We start from the raw sequence: 20,847 nt of genomic DNA, 5'->3' as shown, positions 1-20,847 counted from the left end.
ATTTATATAATATTCCTATCCAAGAGTGTTAAGTGTAAGTGCTTTACATGTATTTTCCCTGACCTTCATGGAAATTCTGTTAGTTAATGACAATTCTTATCATTCTCCAATGAATATACTCAGAGGCTCAGAGAGTTAATTCACTTCCATATGGATATACATCTACAAGTGAGATACTTTGGATTCAAACCCAGGTAAGCTTGAACCCAATGCCTGACCTTTTCCCATGCTGTCCATGATGATTGTCAGGTGCAGTTCAAACTACCTACAGCAGAATGAAATTGGCAAAGATACAGCCAGACAGATCAATGGACAGAAAGGTAAGTTTGGAAAAGTACCAAGTATATATAAGAGATGATATATGATACAGGTGTTATTTCATATGAGTGAGAAAAAATGGGTTTTCCAACAAATAATATTTTCAGCAAATTAATTAAACAATATTTTGACATGAAAATTTAAACATGTCCTACCTCATGCCATATCAAAATTCCAATTGGGTTAAGGTTTGTGATGTAAAAAAACAAACTATAAATATTTGCCTACATTTTATATAGATATAGATATATATATGTGTATATATATATATATATATATATATATATATATACACACACACACACACACACACACACATATATATATATAACATATATTTGTGTTTTCTGTATTGGCTTCTATTTTCTAGATACATATTTACATAACACTTGGAAAGCATAAAGAAATTAGTGAGAGATTCAATTACAAACACATAAAACTTCCACAGGGGGTGGAAAAAATCTCTTAAATATACAGCTCTGGGCCTATATCCACCTCCCTGCTACGCATGCTGCTGGCTGTTTATAGTTGACTATTTTCCCATTACCATTGTATCCTTATCTAGAAAGAGAAAGATCTCTGAATTAATAGTATTCAACACTTTACTCAGCTGTAACTGTGACCTCAAGTAGGCCAAACTTTCTACAACTCAGTTCTTTTTCTTATAAAAAGAAAGTGTTGACCCGGAAAATTTCCGAGGTCTTTTCCATCCCAAAGTTATGATTCCCTTTGTACAGCCTCTATTCTTTCTGTTGCAGCTTGAGGAGGGTAATAAATAACCACCCGTTCTTTTCCTGAGTTTAGAACCAACTAAAAAATAAAAACACACTAGAGACACAAATGGTGACCAGAAGAATAGCAATTTCATTGACAGTGCTGAGCCTGAAAATGTGGCTTGAAATCCATGGCCACATGAATATGCTAACACTCTCCCCTCCAACACAGAATTCTACTCATCCACCAGTTGCAAAGCTGAGCTTGACCACCACAGGCCCCCATCCCCCTACTGCATGGCAGAGAAGGAAAATAAGGGGAGAAAATGTGGGATTGAGCCACACAGCTTCATTTCCCCCTTGCAACCTCACTAGAGGTAGAAGTACGAATGTGGCTGACATCCTGGTCCATGAAGTCATAAAGGCATGGAGAAGTGTTCTCTGACTCCAATGGGAGGGCACTTCTCTCATTCAAGCTCCAATCATATCTCTCTCCATACCTCTTGAAAAACAGCCTAGTTCAGAGTCCTTTCGCCATCATTTAGAAAAAACTTATTAGCTAAATTGGTCTTCCCATCTCTGGCCTTCCTATCACCTTATCCATTCTGTACACCACTACTGGATTAATCTTCCAAAATCATCTCATAATCAAGAAATAACTAAACAAAATCTGAACTTGGAATGAGGAAACAGAAATTTGAACCCTAGTTCTTTTACTAATTACCTCTATGGCCCTACACAAGTCACCATACTTTTCTACATTTAGGGAATCCTCATCCATGGCATGGCACAGTTAAACTGCCCCTACCTATTCCATAATATCAGTTCAAGTGTCAAAAACTTTCAGGAAATTTTTGGGCACCTGGCTGGCTCAGTCAGAAGAGCATGAGACGCTTGATGTCAGGGTCCTGAGTTTGAGCCCCACGCTGAGATTATGTAAATAAATAAACGAGCAAACTTAAAAACGAACTTAAACTTACTTAAACACACTTAAACTTTAAAAAAAAAAAACACCTTTCAGTAAGTTTGTCTACAGTATAAACCTATTGGCATAGTATATATGACTCTATATAATTGATGATTTCTAAACGTCATTCCCAGAACTTCCTACAGAGCCTGTCCTTTTTAGCAAAACAGATCTCTAAAACATTTAGTACTTGATTGTCAGGTACCCTCCTTCCACCACCATCCTTCCACTCCCAACACTGCTTCTCCAGAGGCTGTTCATTCTAGGAGATCCAGTAAAAACAATGTTCCTTTCCCAAGGCTTTTGGATCTTTGCTGCCAGAAGCGCTCTCATATTCAGATCATGGGTTGTCATATATCCACCCATGTCAGAGAAATGTTATCGCTCACTAAATGGCCATGCCCTAATCCCACTCTCCTTGCAGCTAGGTAAAGCCCTGTAACTAGTTATAGACAATGCACTAATTTTTCAAAGGGATACTTCCTATTTCTGGGCCAAATGACCCCTTCCCCACCCCCCCCAGTTTTCTCTTCCTCTGCTGTGGTAATCTGAAAACTAGGTGTTATATGTCCATTTCACAAGACCTTGTGACACAACAGACATGGAGGATAAGCTGGGTGAAGCAAGTGAGACTTGTTACCCCAGCATAAATGAACCAGCCTGCCTACAACACCTGAAAGAAGGCCGAGGGCCACATGGCCAACTGCTGTTTCCTCAACTGTACACAAAGATAGCAATAGCACCATTCTAGTGGAGGACCAGTATTTACTATAGCTATTTATAATTATTAATTAGAATAGCAAATAAGAATAATTATTTATAGTATACCATAGTTTATTATTATATGTGATCATACATGTTATACTGTATTACTTATTATATTACTATTTATCATTCTATTGTTTATAACAAATATCAAGGTGTTTATTAGATTTTTATATTGTTTATACTTAAGAAGCCGCTTTTCAGTTAGGGCTTAAAAGATATAATTAAATTTGTGTTCTAAACAATATAACAGAGACCCAGATAGAAGCCTCCAACCTTTTAGGGATTGCACACTTTCTGTTTGTTGGATTTCATGATATTTTTACCACCTCCTAAAAATATAATTGACTTTAAAACAAGTGAAAAATAGGGGCACCTGGGTGGGTCAGTCAGTTAAGGCTTCTACTCTTGATTTCAGCTCAGGTCATGATCTCAGGGTCGTGAGATCGAACCTGGTGTCCGGGGTCTGCATTAAGCGTGGAGCCTGCTTAAGATTCTCTCTCTCCTGCTCCCTCTGCCCCTTCCTGCTTACTTGCACACATGCACGTTCTCTCTTTCTCTCTCAAAAAAATAAAAAAATAAATAACAAAAAATAAATTGTTATTATGAAAAATTCAGAGTATACTCAAAAGTAAAGTTAATGGTCCAATGAACCCCATGACCCAGATTCAGCAATTATCAAGACTTTGCTCAACTGCTTCACCTATTTTTGAAAATTTTTTAACATTTGTATTTTCGTACATAATTACATTGCCATTATCACACCACAAAATATTCAGTTCCTCCACTGATTTTTAAGAGTTAAAATTAACAGAAAAAAATAATTTTGCCGAGGAAATTATTTTGAAATGCAACACAGTACCTCCTTGCAAACCCTGGAGAGGCCCTCAAATCCAACAAAGTGGAGGCTCCAGCTGTTCAGTATCCCTGACAGCAGGACTTGCAAGCGTCAGCATCAGGTGACAGGAGGCAGGAGGCAGTCAGCCAACCAGTTCTCCTGCAAACGAAAATGCCCACTCCCAGGATGAAAGGTTATCTCTGTCTCTTTCTGCTTTCTCTTCCAAAGATACTCTTAGATGAGTGAGACTGGAATGGGAGAAGGTGTGACACATGTAAGAGACTCAAGGAAGCTAGACATTCCCCCCATCATAGAAGCATGGAGAAACCGGCATTGTTATGTTTGTTGTTATAAAAGCGGGGGAGGGGGGAGTCTATTGCTATAAATCTTGATTTGTGTGAAAAGGGAATTAGAAAATAGTAGGGGATGCTTGAAAAGATTTCAGTCACCAGACTTCAGTCACAGACTGAAGCTGTGAAGATCAGGAACCTTGCGTGGTATGCATGACAGGGCTCTTGGCATATTACCTATAATCTTTGATTTAAAAAATGAAACGGAACAACAACAAAAATGAGCTAAATAGGAACAAGCTGTGACTTGAAAGCTGTGTAGCCCGGCTAAGTCATCCATCCCTAATGGTTGGTTTCCTCACCTTGGAAATGGGGATGCTGAAGCCTACCTCTCATTACTGGCATGCAGTGAGGACTAGAAAAAATGTGAATAAACAGGACTCAGTAGAACTCATCCTCTACAAACAAGGTTGTAGTGGGTGGAATATGCTTCTAGAGATTCACTAGAGTTCCATCCCCCACCTTTTGCTTGTGATCCCGTTTTGGAGTTGGTGTGACTTCTGCCCTCTTCTCTTTTTTTCTATCCCTGGTCATAAAATGTAAGGAGGTTAGAAACATAGTCTCAGGTCGTTCATAAAGCACGATCGTGACAAGGGATCAAGTGACAGTGGGGCAGGAGCTCCATTTTCCCTCTGGAGAGTGAGAGTTTCCTTGAGTTCAGTGCCTAAGGCAGGCTTCAGTACCAGGCCGGAGACACATCATGGGGAAATTTCAAGTACAAACTAAAAGTAAAAAGCTACATAAAGAAAAAAGAAAATTGCATATTACCCCACTTGTTTGTTTATACATACATTTATACACACACACACACACACACACGTGTATATGTATATATGTATATATGTATATATATACACACACACACACACTTAATTTTTAAATGTGTGAAGATTAGAATTGTTGAAGCTATTAGCTTATTATAGAAAAATCACTGAATTGTTCTGCTACCAGGAAAAATCTGTGATGGCTTAGCAAGGTTTGGGGTAGGAAAGAAAAGAAATCAGAATGAATCCCTTTTTGCCATCTGTAGGGAGAAGCTGGAAAGAAGCAAGATAATCAGGTATAGAGAGATCCACAGGGAATAGAGTGTACTCAGAGCTGAATGCCTTTCCCACTCCTGAATTCCCACACTACTGAATTCCCTGCAATAGCCACATGTGAGATGTGTACCTAACAGTGCCTCTTTGGGCCCTCCGAAGATGTCAGCTTACAATCCGGGGATTTCATTACAACAAAACCAAGCATGATGATAGAAACAATAAGAACAAATAATAATAGAGAATGTTTATTATGAGCCAGTCAAGCACTGTTTTGCCCACGAAACGTCCTGACACGCAGTATTTCCTGACAAGGGGGTGCAGTTGAGAGCTAAATTGGGTGTCAATGCTTTTTCCCCTCTAAATTCAGAGAGAGGATGCCTCTCGCACTTTATTCCATCCGGGTAGAAGGTGCAATCAATTTTGGGTCCATAAGTTGAAACTTGTTCTATAATGTAATGGAATTTTCCTTGTTATTCAGGGAGCAATTCGTATTGGAGTAGCTTCTCTCATCATTTACAACCCAGGTACTCTCTCAGCACATCTTTAACCTGATCACGTGTGTAACAGTCAGCTTACAAAGGACACAATTTTGGGATTTTTTAGTTGTCTTATGGTATACTTTAAACATTTTATTTCAGAAAAATGTCAGACTTACACAAAGTTGCAAACGTCATACAAAGAATTCCCATATAGCCTCCACTCAGATTCTTGAAATGCTAGCATCTTACAGAACCACAGTCCAACCATCAAAAACAGAAAAATATTGATAAACTCTACTACCTCGTCTGCAGATCTCATACAATTTTGCTAAGTTTCCCACTGATATCACTGTGTTCTTATCCAGGTTCTAATTCAAGAGACATATATTTAGTTCTCATGTTGCATAATTAAACCAGATTCTATATCAGAGGTGAGGAAACATATTCTGTAAAGGGACAAGTGATAAATATGTTATGCTCTGTGGGCCAGATGATATCTAGCAATACTGTTCAACTTGGCCGAAAGCAACCACAAACAGTACATAAACAAATGGGTGTGGCTATGTCCTGATACAATTTTATTTAGAAAAACAACCAGGTAGATTTAGCTGATGGGCTATAGTTTGTCCATTGTAGACCACTGGTTCTCAAAGTGTGGTCCTTAGACCACCAGCATGTGTATAACCCAGGAACTCATTAGATATGCAGATTTTCAGGCCCTATTCTGGACCTAGGAATCAGAAATTCTTAGGGGGAAGGGTGGGAAACACCAATATGCATTTTAGCAAACCCTCCCAGATATTTATGATATATGCTAAAGTTCTAGAACACTGATCTAGACACTTGCTTAGTGTCTGTCTTCTAAGAATGTGATATATTTAGAGAATAGAGGCCTATTGTTTTGTAGGATATCCCTCAGTTTGGGTTTGATTGATATTTGCTTGTGATTAAATTCAGGATATGCATTTTTTGACAAGAATGCCAGGGAAATGATGTTGTGTCCTCCTCATGGGGATTATCACAAGGCACATGATATCAATTTATCTCTTTAAAGTTGAGGGTAACTTTGATTAAAGGGATGTCTGCCAGGTTTCTGTACTATAATGTTACTATTTTTCTCTTCGTAACTAATAAATATCTTGTGGGAAGATACTTCAGGTCTATGTAAATACTTTCATGTGCTAATTTTAGCACCCATTTGATGATGCTTGCCTAAAACAATTATTCCTCTCCTTTTTGCCAAATATGACTTTTCTATTTTCATCATTCTTTCCACACTTATTACTTAGAATTCTCCTTTAATAAATAGCAGTTCCTTATCCTTCGTGTAATTATTTATTCAATGTACTTATGTCAGCATGGACCCATGGATTTTTGTTATACTCACGTGTTATAATTCATTACTATCATCATTACTGTGTTTTTTCAATTGTCCCAGATTGAACCACTGCGAGCCCCTTTAAACTGGCTCTTTTGTCTTTTTTGACTTCTTCCCATCATATTTTGAGGCTTGAGAATTTATATTCTGGTTACCTACTTTTCCACTTACCTAGTGACTGGGTTTCAAAGAATATTGACCACTTTTAGCTGTATATAAATAATAATAATAATAATAATAAGAGAGAAATATATTCAAGGAAAAAAAGAAAAATCAACACAAGGTGAACTTAGCCATTTGAGTATGACTATAAAAGACTATCTTTGCAGTGCTTTAAATTAATGATTCACTTGTAACTGGATGCAAAGATTTACATTTGAGGTGGTCTTCTAAAGGTAAGCAGAGACCCAGGGACTTCCAAGAGGTTGTTATCACTGAGAACAGAATTCAACAATTTCACCTGTATCTCCTTAAGCAACAAATTTCAAAACTCTATTATAGAATTGAATTTTCATACCCCATATTGGTTATGAATACAATGGACCTAGATTTTCCTATCTTAATGTCTTTGGAATTAAACAATGTGTATGTTCTCAAAAATAAGTGGTAGCATTATCCAGAGACACTGGTAAAACTTGGATTCAGAAAAGAGAAACTACATTTTGTCCATTTTTGTGATATCATCCTGACATTCCCGACTTAAGAATTACCAGCCAAAATCTGCAGGTGGTATGTGTTTTGGGTCCACGATGATGCAAGACCCTGTCCCAGCTGCTTTTGATTGCTACAGAAATCTCAAACTGGCCCTGTCCAACACCTACTTCTGTTATGGTTTGTGACACAAGTTACAGGTCAGCAAGCATGAGTGAGAAAATGAAGAACAGGTAGGAAGAACCACACAATCTAATCCTTTATCACCCAGACATTTGGAATTGTTGGCAATAACTGACTGGCTTAGTTGTGTATTTACTTACCATGTATTAATGAGCACAAACTGGGTTTAAGGCCCTGAGCTAGGTCCTAGTGGAATATCCCAAAAAGATCATTCTTAAGGATTAAATAAGTAATTTTATTTAAATAAATGTGATGAGACATTGGCCAACATGGCGGAGAAGTAGGAGGAATCCATACTTCCCGTGTCTCTCAAACAAAGAAGTGTAGAAGCCAAAGGACTTTGAACACCAGAGCCTGGGAGGCAAAGAGACTGAATCTACTAGGAAGAGAATGGGAAAGCTGGAAAAAAGATAGGTGGGTAATTGTGAACTGGGGGAGATGAAAAAAGGCCATGTTGGCACGGAGGGGAGGGACCTCCTTCTGCAGAGAGACAAAGGGAAGAGAAAGAGCGCCTAGGGAAGTGCAGGACCATAGCTGGACAGGAGAAAGACCTCAGACTGAGACTGAGAGGGATCTGATCTCAAACTGTGGGGCTTTCTTGGGACTGGAGCCAGCTCCCTGCTCGAGCACCTGGGGAGGAGGGGAACCAGGCCTGGGTGCAGTGGTAGGTCAGGGGTTCAGTCCGCAGCTGGAGAAAGTGGATCCCTCCCTGGAGGGCTGCGCGATAGTACAGAACCTACCTGCATCTGCCACTCCCGAACACAGTGGCTGGGCCAAGGGCACGGTCTGTAGGAGGAAAAGGCCACTGTTTCCCTGGAGTGCTGTGGGAAAAGACAAAGCCAGCCTGCGTCCACCACCCGCGGGGCTTGTGGTGGCGAGGCCTCGTGGTGGCAAGGCGGGAGGCTCAGTCTGCAGTAGGAGAAGACGGTCCTCCCTGAAGTGCTATGGCACAGACAAAGCCAGCTGGGACCACATATCGCCGCACTGAGAGGCGCTTCTCCAGCGCCAGACCTCACGGAGCAGGACTCTGAATCCTACCCAAGCACAGGGTCAGGGGAGTGTTAGTGGAGCGAGAAGGACCGCCCCCTCTGCTCCCACAGCACAGTGAGGACGACTCAAACTGAGTCCACCGGTCTGACTCTGTGGAGAAGAGACTCGGAGTCACCATTCCCCCCTTCCCCACCACCACCAAGGCAGGGCCTCAGGGATCACTCCTGGGGCACATAATGGAAGTGGGTTCAGATTACACCAAACCACGCCCCTTTGCACTGGGTAACTGTGTATACACCCAAGCGGCACAGACCCTGCGGACAGCTACTGGAGACAAGTGATGCAGTATTGCCAGGATTAACTATAGGTCAATTCTGGATATATAGATATATTACCACCCCCGCCCCGCCCTCCCGTTTCTCCTCCTTATCTCTTCCCTCCCCTAGGCCGGTTACTCAGGTTATTGGTCTGTCTAAACAGGCATATTTAATATATTATCTTGATACATGTTCTATACCTCCTTCCTTACACTCCTTTCTCTTTCTCTGGAATAATCTAGCCATATAGATTCCCGGTCTGGGTAATTTTATCTTCCTTTCGTTTTCCCCGCCTCCTTCTTTATCTTACTTTCACTCTCTCTGGATTAAGCCTTTCAGTCTCTCCGCCTAGTCAATGTTTATTTTTTCTTCACCACCCCCCCCCCCCAAGCACCCCAGTTCCTGTCATTTCTCTCTTTGTATGTCCTCTTACATCAGCACCGCATCACCCTCTTCTTTACTTGTCGTCAGCGTTTTTGGGTTTTTTTGTTTTTAGTCTTTAGATTTTTGTTTTTGTTTATTTGTTTGTGCGTTTGTATGTTTTTGTCTCCTGTTTATCTGTTTCCTTTACAGGGCTACACCAAGTAACAAATCAAAGCACACCTGGGGGAGGGTCCAAAATATTACTACAAGTAGGGTAAGAAAATAACCAAACACAACAACAGAGAGCAAGTAACAATCTCCAAAAAAACACCTCCTGAAGGTCCAGGCCCTGGACAGTGTATGACCCCCATTTAATATAGCAGTGCTCACAGGTGCAGAGCACACAACAAGCTTTTAAAACGCATAAGGGACAAAAAACTAGCCAAAATGATGAAACGGAAGAAACTTCCTCAAAAGAAATTCCAGGAAGTAGCGACAGCTAATGAATGAATCAAAACCAATTTAAGCAATATAACAGAACAAGAATTTAGAATAATAGTCATAAAATTAATCACTGGGCTTGAAAAAAGCATAGAGGACAGCAGAGAATCTATTGCTACAGAGATCAAGGGACTGAGAAATAGTCACGAGGAGCTAAAAAATGCTATAAATGAGCTCCAAAATAAAATGGAGGTGGCCACAGTGCAGATTGAAGAGGCAGAGGAGAGAATAGGTGAATTAGAAGATAAAATTATGGAAAAAGAGGAAACTGAGAAAAAAAGAGATAAAAAAATCCAGGAGTACGAGGTGAGAATTAGAGAACTAAGTGATGCAATCAAAGAGAGCGGTATCTGTATCATAGGAATTCCGGACGAAGAAGAGAGAAGAGAAGGGGCTGAAGGTGTACTTGAACAAATCATAGCTGAGAACTTCCCTGATCTGGGGAAGGAAAAAGGTAAGAAATCCAAGAGGCACAGAGAACTTCCTTCAGATGTAACTTGAATCGATCTTCTGCATGACATATCATAGTGAAACTGGCAAAATACAAGGATAAAGAGAGAATTTTGAAAGCAGCTAGGGATAAATGGGCCTTAACATACGAAGGTAGACACATAAGGGTAGTGTAGTAGCAGACCTATCTACTGAAACTTGGCAGGCCAGAAAGGAATGGCAGGAAATCTTCAATGTGATGAACAGAAAAAAATATGCAGCCAAGAATCCTTTACCCAGCAAGTCTGTCATTCAGAATAGAAGGAGAGATAAAGGGTTTCCCAAACAAAAACTGAAGGAATTCATCACCACTAAACCAGCCCTACAAGAGATCCTAAGGGGGATTCTGTGAGTGAAATGTTTCAAGGACCACAAAGTACTAGAGACATCACTACAAGCATGAAACCTACAGACACAACAATGACTCTAAACCCATATCTTTCTATAATAACACTGAATGTACATGGACTAAATGCTCCAACCAAAGGACATAGGGTATCAGAATGGATTAAAAAACAAGACCCATCTATTTGCTGTCTACAAGAGACTCATTTTAGACCTGAGAACACCTTCAGATTGAAAGTGAGGGGATGGAGAACCATCTATCATGCTACTGGAAGTCAAAAGAAAGCTGGAGTAGCCATACTTATATCAGACAAACTAGACTTTAAATTAAAAGCTGTAACAAGAGTTGAAAAAGGACATTATATAATAATTACAGGGTCTATCCATCAGGAAGAACTAACAATTATAAGCCTCTACGCACTGTCTAGATGTGACAATAAATAAAGAAACAAGGGCCCTGAATGATATATTGGATCAGATGGACTTGACAGATATATTTAGAACTCTCCATCCCAAAGTGACAGAATATACTTTCTTCTCAAGTGCACATGGAACATTCTCCAAGATAGATCACATACTGGGTCACAAAATAGCCCTTAATAAGTATAAAAGAATTGAGAGCATACCATCCACACTTTCAGACCACAGTGCTATGAAACTTGAAATCAATCACAGGAAAAATCTGGAAAGCCTCCAAAAGCATGCAGGTTAAAGAACATCCTACTAAAGAATGAATGGGTCAACCAGACAATTAGAGAAGAAATTTAAAAATATATTGAAACAAAAATAAAAACTGAAAATACAACAATCCAAATGCTTTGGGATGTAGCGAAGGCAGTCCTGAGAGGAAAATACACTGCAATCCAGGCCTATCTCAAGAAACAAGAAAAATCCCAAGTACAAAACCTAACAGCACATCTAAAGGAAATAGAAGCAGAACAGCAAAGACACCCCAAACCCAGCAGAAGAAGAGAAATAATAAAGATCAGAGCAGAAATAAACAATATAGAATCTAAAAACACAGTAGAGCATATCAATGAGACTAAGAGTTGGTTTTTTTGAAAAAATAAACAAAATTGATAAACCTGTAGCCAGGCTTCTCAAAAAGAAAAGGGAGAGGACCCAAATAGATAAAATCACGAATGAAAATGGAATTATTACAACCAATCCCTCAGAAATACAAGCAATTTTCGGGGAATAATATGAAAAAGTATATGCCAACAAACTGGACAACCTGGAAGAAATGGACAAATTCCTAAGCATCCACACACTTCCAAAACTCAAAAAGGAAGAAGTAGAAAATTTGAACAGACCCATAACCAGTGAAGAAATTGAATCAGCTATCAAAAATCTCCCAACAAATAAGAGTCCAGGAGCAGATGGCTTCCCTGGGGAATTCTACCAGACATTTAAAGCAGAGAAAATACCTATCCTTCTCAAGCTGTTCCAAAAAATAGAAAGGGAAGGAAAACTTCTAGACTCACTCTATGAAGCCAGCATTACTTTGATTCCTAAACCAGACAGAGACCCAGCAAAAAAAAGAGAACTACAAGCCAATATCCCTGATGAATATGGATGCAAAAATTCTCAACAAGATACTCGCAAATCAAATTCAACAGCATATAAAAAGAATTATTCATACATCACATTAATAAAAGAAAAAAGATAAGAACCATACGATCTTGTCAATCGATGCAGAAAAAGCGTTTGACACAGTTCAGCATTTTTTCTTAATAAAAACCCTCGAGAAAGTCGGGATAGAAGGAACATACTTAAATATCATAAAAGCCATTTATGATAATAAATCATACAGCTAATATCATCCTTAATGGGGAAAAACTGAGAGCTTTCCCCCTGAGATCAAGAACACGACAGGATGTCCACTCTCACAGCTGTTGTTTAACATGATGTTGGAAGTTCTAGCATCAGTAATCAGACAACAAAAGGAAATCAAAGGCATCAAAATTGGCAAATATGAAGTCAAGCTTTCACTTTTTGCAGATGACATGATACTATACACAGGAAACCCGACAGACTCCACCATAAGTCTGCTAGAACTGTTACATGAATTCAGCAATGTCTCAGGATACAAAATCAATGTACAGAAACCAGTTTCATTCTTATACACTAATAATGAAGCAACAGAAAGACAAAGAAACTGATCCCATTTACAACTGCACCAAGAATCATAAAATACCTAGGAATAAACCTAACCAAAGATGTAAATATCTGTATGCTGAAAACTATAGAAAGCTCATGAAAGAAATTGAAGAAGATATAAAGAAATGGAAAAACATTCCATGCTCATGGATTGGAAGAATAAATATTGTTAAAATGTCAATACTACCCAAAGCTATCTACACATTCAATGCAATCCCAATCAAAATTGCACCAACATTCTTCTCGAAGCTAGAACAAGCAATTCTAAAATTTGTATGGAACCACAGTAATAGCCAAAGTAATATTGAAAAAGAAGCGGGAGGCATCACAATCCCAGACTTTAGCCTCTACTACAAAGCTGTCATCATCAAGGCAGCATGGTATTGGCACAAAACAGATACATGGGCCAATGGAATAGAATAGAGACTCCAGAATTGGACCCACAAATGTATGGCCAACTAATCTTTGACAAAGCAGGAAAGAATATCCGATGGAAAAAAGACAGTCTCTTTAACAAATGGTGCTGGGAGAACAGGACAACAACATGCAGAAGAATGAAACTAGACCACTTTGTTACACCATTCAGAAAAATAAACTCAAAATGGATGAAGGACCTGAATGTGAGACAGGAAACCATCAAGACCCTAGAGGAGAAAGCAGGAAAAAAACCTCTGTGACCTCAGCTGCAGCAATTTCTTACTTGACACATCTCCAAAGGCAAGGGAATTAAAAGCAAAAATGAACTATTGGGACCTCAGGAAGATAAAAAGCTTCTGCACTGCAAAGGAAACAATTAACAAAACTAAAAGGCAACCAATGGAATGGGAAAAGATATTTGCAAATGACATATCAGACAAAGGGCTAGTATCCAAAATCTATAAAGAACTCACCAAACTCCACACCCAAGAAACAAATAATCTAGTGAAGAAATGGACATAAGACATGAATAGACACTTTTCTAAAGAAGACATCCAGATGGCCAACAGGCACAAGAAAAGATGCTCAACGTCCCTTCTCATCAGGGAAATACAAATCAAAACCACACTGAGATACAACCTCACGCCAGTCAGAGTGGCTAAAATGCACAACTCGGGAGTCTATAGATGCTGGAGAGGATGTGGAGAAATGGGAACACTCTTGCACTGTTGATGGGAATGCAAACTGGTGCAGCCGCTCTGGAAAACAGTGTGGAGGTTCCTCAAAAAAATTAAAAGTAGATCTACCCTATGACCCAGCAAAATCACTGCTAGGAATTTACCCAAGGGATACAGGAGTACTGATGCATAGGGGCACTTGTACCCCAATGTTTATAGCAGCACTGTCAACAATAGCCAAATTATGGAAAGAGCCTAAATGTCCATCAACTGATGAATGGATAAAGATGTGGGTTTTTTTATACAACAAATTTCATATTAAAAAAAAAGATGTGGTTTATATATACAATGTAATACTACTTGGCAATGAGAAAGAATGAAATCTGGCCATTTGTAGTAACGTGGATGGAAATGGAGAGTGTTATGCTAAGTGAAATAAGTCAGGCAGAGAAAGACAGATATCATATGTGTTCACTCATATGTGGATACTGGGAAACTCAACAGAAGACCGGGGGGGATGAGAAGGGGGAAGAAAAAAAAGGTTACAGAGAGGCAAGGAGGCAAACCATAAGAGACTCTTAAATACTGAGAATAAACTGAGGGTTGATGGGGGGTGGGGGGGGGGAGGGGAAAGTGGGTGATGAGCATTGAGGAGGGCACCTGTTGGGATGAGCACTGGGTGTTGTATGGAAACCAATTTCACAATAAATTATATATATTAAATAAATAAACAAACAAACAAATGTGATGAAAAGGCTAAATAAATAATGGGTTACACAAACACACACGCACACACATGAATAAGAAATTGCTAAGGCAATTAAAAACTATTATCCATTGGACATTGCTTCTTTGGTAATTCAATGAATAACTAATTTCTTCAGAAACTTTTCAAGTAAAGTTCAAACTATTAAAGATAAAATTATATTTTAAAATCAATTACTGGGGCACCTAGTTGGCTCAGTCAAAGAGAATGTGAGTCTTGATCTCGAGGTTGTGAGTTTGAGCCCCATGTTGGTCATGGAGATTACATAATAGATAGAGAGAGAGATAAAAAAAAAAAATCAATTACTAATGACACACAGTATAATTCCATTTATATGAAGTTCTAGAATAGGCAAATTAATAATAATATAAAAACTCAGAACAAATATATTGAGAATGCAGTAGTATCTGTTGCCATACCAGAAATTACCCCCAATTTAACAGATTAAAATAACAAACAATTATTATCAAATAGTTTCTGAAATTTGCGAGTACCATAGCCCAAAAGGTCTGGTTCAGAATCTCTCATGAGACTCAAATCGGGAGAATGGCCAGGACTGCAGTCATCTAATGGTTTGACCAGGGCTGGCTGATTCATTGCTAATATGGCTCGCTCAGATGGTTGTTGGCAAAGGTTTCAGGTCCCTACTGACTCGGGCCTCAGTAGGCCTCAGTTCCTTGCCACAGTGCCTTGAGTATCTTCACAGCATGACAGCTGACCTTTCCCAGAAACAGTGATCCAAAAGAGAGCAAGATGAAATCTGAAATGTCTTTAAAGATATACTGCATCATATCTATCACATCCTATGGGTTACCTTAGTCAATCTTATTTAGTGTGGGAGGAGACTGTACAAGGGAATATGGTGATCTCTGTGGACCATCTTAGAGGCTGGCTACCATAAGGGGTAGGGGTTAACTGGGAGGAAACTTTCTGGTGAATTACAAATGTTCTATAGTATAATAAATACACAAATAACATGTGTACATATCTTTGTTCAAACTCTATACCTAAGATGTGCACATTTCAATAAAGGTATATACATTTTATATAAAATGAAGTACAAATAATAATCAGGAAGGGGTGGAGAGTGGATAGAGGATATAATAGTGGTAAAATATTGATAACTTATGAAGATGGATGGATTGGTACAGGTGAATTAATTACACTAAAATACTATACTTTATAAAATTGCAGTTCTGAGGGTTATTTAGAAAAAATCAGGGAACTAAAGAACTGTACATATATCATATTTATCCAAAGATGCATCAAAAAAGCTTTAACTTGATATTCATGGAAATGTTTTAAACTGAGTCACACACAACTCTGCCTTATTAAGTTGCATATATGAAAGTATATGCATATGTGTGTATGGAAGGGGGTTCTTACTGTCTCCAGGGTATCATTATACCCGGTATCATTATTGTACTGTTCTGTAAGAAAAGCTTTTTTGGACTAAAGTCACCTGAGGGATAGTTTCGGTTGATTTACCTGATAGAATTTCAAGCCCTTTTCTTAGAAGTGACTTTGTAAATACTAAATAACACCCCAAATTTCCCAATGGTAGTTAACTCCTTCTACAAAAGCCTTGTACACAAATGTCCCAGATGACTTTGCTTTTTTGAAATCTGTCCTCTTTTTATTATATTGTTTTTGCCTTCTCTCTTCCTGTTAAGCTAACAAGCTTTCACAGATTCAGCCCTAGAGCATTTTCCACTTCGAACACTGATCCCACTCCACTGAGGACTAAAGAACCAGGCAGTAGTTCTACCTAGAGACGCCACAACTTAATGCTTAAGAGCAGAGCAGAGGCACCAGAGACAAATCACATTGCCACCACCAATGATATATTATTTCACTTGTCTATGTTTTTTTAACCTTTCTATGTCTCCTTTTCTTATGTGTGAAACGAGCTTAATCACAGTACAGCAGAGGACTATTGTCAGAATTAAATGACTAATACTTGTAAAATGTTCAGGACAATGCCAAAGCATCACAGATATATTGCATCCAAAATAAACTCTAAGGAATTCCTGCTTTGCTGCTTCAAGTAGTAAATAAAGGGTCATGTTCCATGAATACAAATTTACAGAAAGCACACACAAGTAGAATTTACCATTTCAATCAAAAAAGCAACCAGGTTAACTTGATATATAGAGATATTATGTTGTATAATCATATATCATTTTTTGCTTAAAACTATAAGCAACTCACATAAGCAGTTAGAATCAGAATCCTTAACATCCTTAACCTACTTTACAATTTTGCTCATCTAATTTCAGTTATTTTCTGATACCTCATGTGAATTATCATCTTCCTTACAAATACACATTTCAAGCACCAGAGAGCCCACCCCAATAGCTGGAATTCCCAGGCTTTTGACACTTTCCCTAACTCCTCTTAATTTAAATTTTTTTTTTTTTTTTTTTTACGTTTATTTTTGAGACAGAGAGAGACAGAGCATGAACGGGGGAGGGGCAGACAGAGAGGGAGACACAGAACCGGAAGCAGGCTCCAGACTCTGAGCCATCAGCCCTGAGCCCGACGCGGGGCTCGAACTCACGGTCTGTGAGATCGTGACCTGAGCTGAAGTCGGACGCTTAACCGACTGAGCCACCCAGGCGCCCCTACCTCCTCTTAATTTAGACTCCCCTGGACCCACTTCCGCATTCCTGTCTGGTCTATCTCTTTGGTAGCAGTTATGAAATTGAATAGAGGAAACCTCATTTAAAACGGGGTAGTGAGGCTGGAAGGAGAAGTTCTTACTTCATACCATTCTCTTCAACTGCAGTTCCCAATCCGAAGAGATGTATCTTGCATTAAGTAGGAAGAAACGTACTTTACCACTCCAGCAGGAGGAAGAATTTCTCCATGCCAGCAACTACCTCAGCCAATGAGAAAAGACCACAACTCAGTCAATGAGAAACTGTCACCACTCTGTACTCTTGTTTTCCTCCAGTAGACTTTTGTTCAAAGCAGCCCCCCCAGGGTCCTCCTTTCCTCTGCAAAGCAACACTCCTTTCCTTTGATCTCCAGATTTGCCTGTGGTTTTACCATAGCTCACATGACCTGAATTGCGACTCTTCTGTTATTCCTGAATAAAGCCATTTTGCTGGTAAAATAACTGAATGTTCTAAGGTCAATATTACTTGGTGTCAGATGAGTAGGATCCAGAGTAGAACCCCAGCAACTCCAAGGCTGGTGAGAAACAGGTGGTGGTACCCACTGAACCCAGTGAGCTCTAACTGCTTTTTGGTTGATGCTGGAGTTTGAGGTAAGTTTTCTCCTGGATTAAAGACCCACTCTCTATGTGTTTTGAGCTCTCCAGGCTTAATTTGGGATCTGCTTAAAAGCTTTATCTTTTCTGTTTTTGTGAAAGCTTTGTCTTTTCTGGTGAGTTCTTTTTTGTTTTGTTGAACCTTGGTTTTGAGTAATGAAATCCCAATCCTCTAAACTGTCTCAGGAGAGCCATTTTTCTGGGACCCTCACTTAGTTTTAAACCCTACGGTTTAAACACTATGGCCCTCCTCATGAACATTTTTAATTACATGGGCCAATTTAGCTAAAGATAATTTACACCACAATGGCTATTACAGGGAACTTTCAATCTCCCCAAACGTTTTTTTCAGAATTAAATTGCCATGGCTCTAAATGAAATGATAATAATAATAATAATAATAATAATAAGATGCCTATTTTAACTTGTAACCTGAGGCTTCCAGACATTTTCAGGATTCTAACACCTCTTTACAAAATACCATTTACAAATTAACCAAGGTGAACAATTAATGGAAGACAAAAAACTTCTGAGGCCTTTCTCCCTTCTTCCATGCTCTTTGTGTCAGGCACCCTCTTGCTCACCTCCCCCTCCTTCTTTGTCTCCAGGTATGCAACAGACATTTTATGCCAGATGTCCTGACACCATCTCTCTTTTTTCCTCCTGCACTGGCTCCACATCCTTTATACCCTCTATTTCTTCATTCTAATCTTTTCAGGGAACTTCCCTTTTTCTTCAAACCTCACCCATTTCTTCCTCTCCCCAACCTATTACAAACCTGCTCTTTTAGGGCTAGGAGCTGACTCTGGTGGGCACTGTCGTCTGGGAGCGTTGCAGAGACCTCCACCCAAGACAGCCCCCCCTCCCCAGGCCGCTCACCTCTTACCGTCAAGTCCCTTCGCCTCGTGAGCATGTCGGATTTGATACCGTGGGGTGAGGTGAGAGCAGGCCCAGGGAGGGAGGTTACCGCAGAGGAGCCACAGTCACAGTCAAGATAATAGAGGTACTGACAACAACTGACTCTCAGAAACTGCTACACCAGCTGAATGCTCTGTTGGAGCAGGAGTGCAGATGTCAGCCAAAGGTCTGTGGCTTGAGACTAATTGAATCTGTACACGATAATGGCCTCAGAATGACTGCAAGGCTAAGGGACTTTGAAGTAAAAGATCTTCCTAGTCTAACAGTTCTTTGGCTTTGATACAGAGACACTTTCTCTAGCTGTGAATTTACTGGACAGATTCCTGTCCCAAACGAAGGTACAGACCTTGGGTGTGTTGGGCCAAGCTGCTTCTGTTGGGCTGTAAAACCAGTAGAAGAGGAAAGGAATGTCCCATTGGCAACTGACTTGATCCGAATAAACCAGCATAGGTTCACGGTTTCAGACTTGATGAGAATGGAAAAGATTGTATCGGAGAAGGTATGTTGGAAAGTCAAAGCTACTATCGCCTTTCAATTTCTGCAACTCTACTATTCATTCACTCAAGAGAACTTGCCAATTGAAAGAAGAATAGCCTTAATTTTGAAAGACTAGAAACTCAACTTAAGGCATGCCACTGCAGGATCATATTTTCTAAAGCCCAGCCTTCTGTGTTGGCGTTGTCTATCATTGCACTGGAGATCCAAGCAACAAGTGTGTAGAGTTAACAGAAGGAATAGAATGTCTTTAGACACATTCCAAGATAAACGGCAGAGATTTGACCTTCTCGTAAGTAAGAGCTTGTATCCAAGTGTTTAACTGAAAATTCATCAAACAAGTGTTCCAAACCAAATGTTCAGAAGTTGAAATGGATTGTTTCTGGATGTACTGCATGACAGTTGAAGCATAGTTACTACAGAATAACCCACCTTCCAACAATTCCTGAAATGGTCCCTTAATTGGATTGTTACAACAACAAAATACTCCTCTGAAGCCTTTCTCCCCAATCCTAAACTATAGATTCCATAATACTATAATGGATTTAAGCTGTGAAGCCTCAAAACATCACAAAGAGATTAGCATTGATGTTCTCAGATTTGGGAAAGCTACCTAATTAACATGGTGTAGTGGAATTATAATTAAATTTGAATTCATCTGTGAGGCATACAAGTCAAAGCTAAGAGTATAAATGTGAAATGTTAATAACAAGCCTGGGAAGGTAAAATGTGAATCTTCATTTCAAACTTTGATCCAACTTTCTAGATTGGGTCAGTATATTGTATTTAGATGGTATTAAAAGTGGTAACCTAATTAAATTCTAAATTATGAGGTATACATTAAACCAACATTTCACAAATGCACTTCTAAGGCATAATAAGGGTTACTATTCTAGGCAGGGAAAATGGTTTCTTGGTACCTGTAGCGCAAATAATAGATAATCCAGAGATGTGGACTTTATTGCTACTTGGAAATTACACTTAAATTTGAGGGCATTTTATAAAAGCAAAACTACAGACCTAGTCATTTTGGCATATTAGGTTATCTTTAATATTTTTCTAAAAAACAGGTAATATTTGTATCCGTGACAAAACTTATACAATATCCACTGTCTCCATCTAATCCCATCAAGAAAAACTGGTTTTATTGTGAAATTCAACATAAATTAACTTTGGTCCAAAAACTTGACTTAACACTCCATAAGTTTTTACTAAGGGCTGTTTTTATAAAACTTGCTATTCTAGGGGCACTGAGTGGCTCAGTCAGTTAAGCATCCAACTTTGGCTCAGGTTTGTGAGCCCTGCATTGTGCCCTCTGCTGTCAATGCAGAACCTGCTTTAGGTCCTCTGCTGCCTTCTCTCTCTTGGGGAGAGTGCCTCCCCCACTGGCACTCTCTCAAAAAAAAAAAAAAAAAAATTAAAAAAAAAAAAAAACTGCTCCTTTAAAGGCAGA

At 39.2% G+C, this 20,847-nt stretch overlaps 1 pseudogene; it reads left to right on the top strand.

Moving 5' to 3' along the window:
- The first annotated feature begins 238 nt into the window (after window positions 1-238).
- LOC131515435 (cyclin-G1-like) lies at window positions 239-20,073 on the top strand (annotated as a pseudogene).
- Window positions 20,074-20,847: the final 774 nt, after the last annotated feature.

The sequence above is a fragment of the Neofelis nebulosa genome, chromosome 6 (assembly GCF_028018385.1).
Source record: "Neofelis nebulosa isolate mNeoNeb1 chromosome 6, mNeoNeb1.pri, whole genome shotgun sequence".
In the NCBI taxonomy this organism is placed as follows: domain Eukaryota; kingdom Metazoa; phylum Chordata; class Mammalia; order Carnivora; family Felidae; genus Neofelis; species Neofelis nebulosa.
This window is presented reverse-complemented; position numbering and strand designations above follow the sequence as displayed.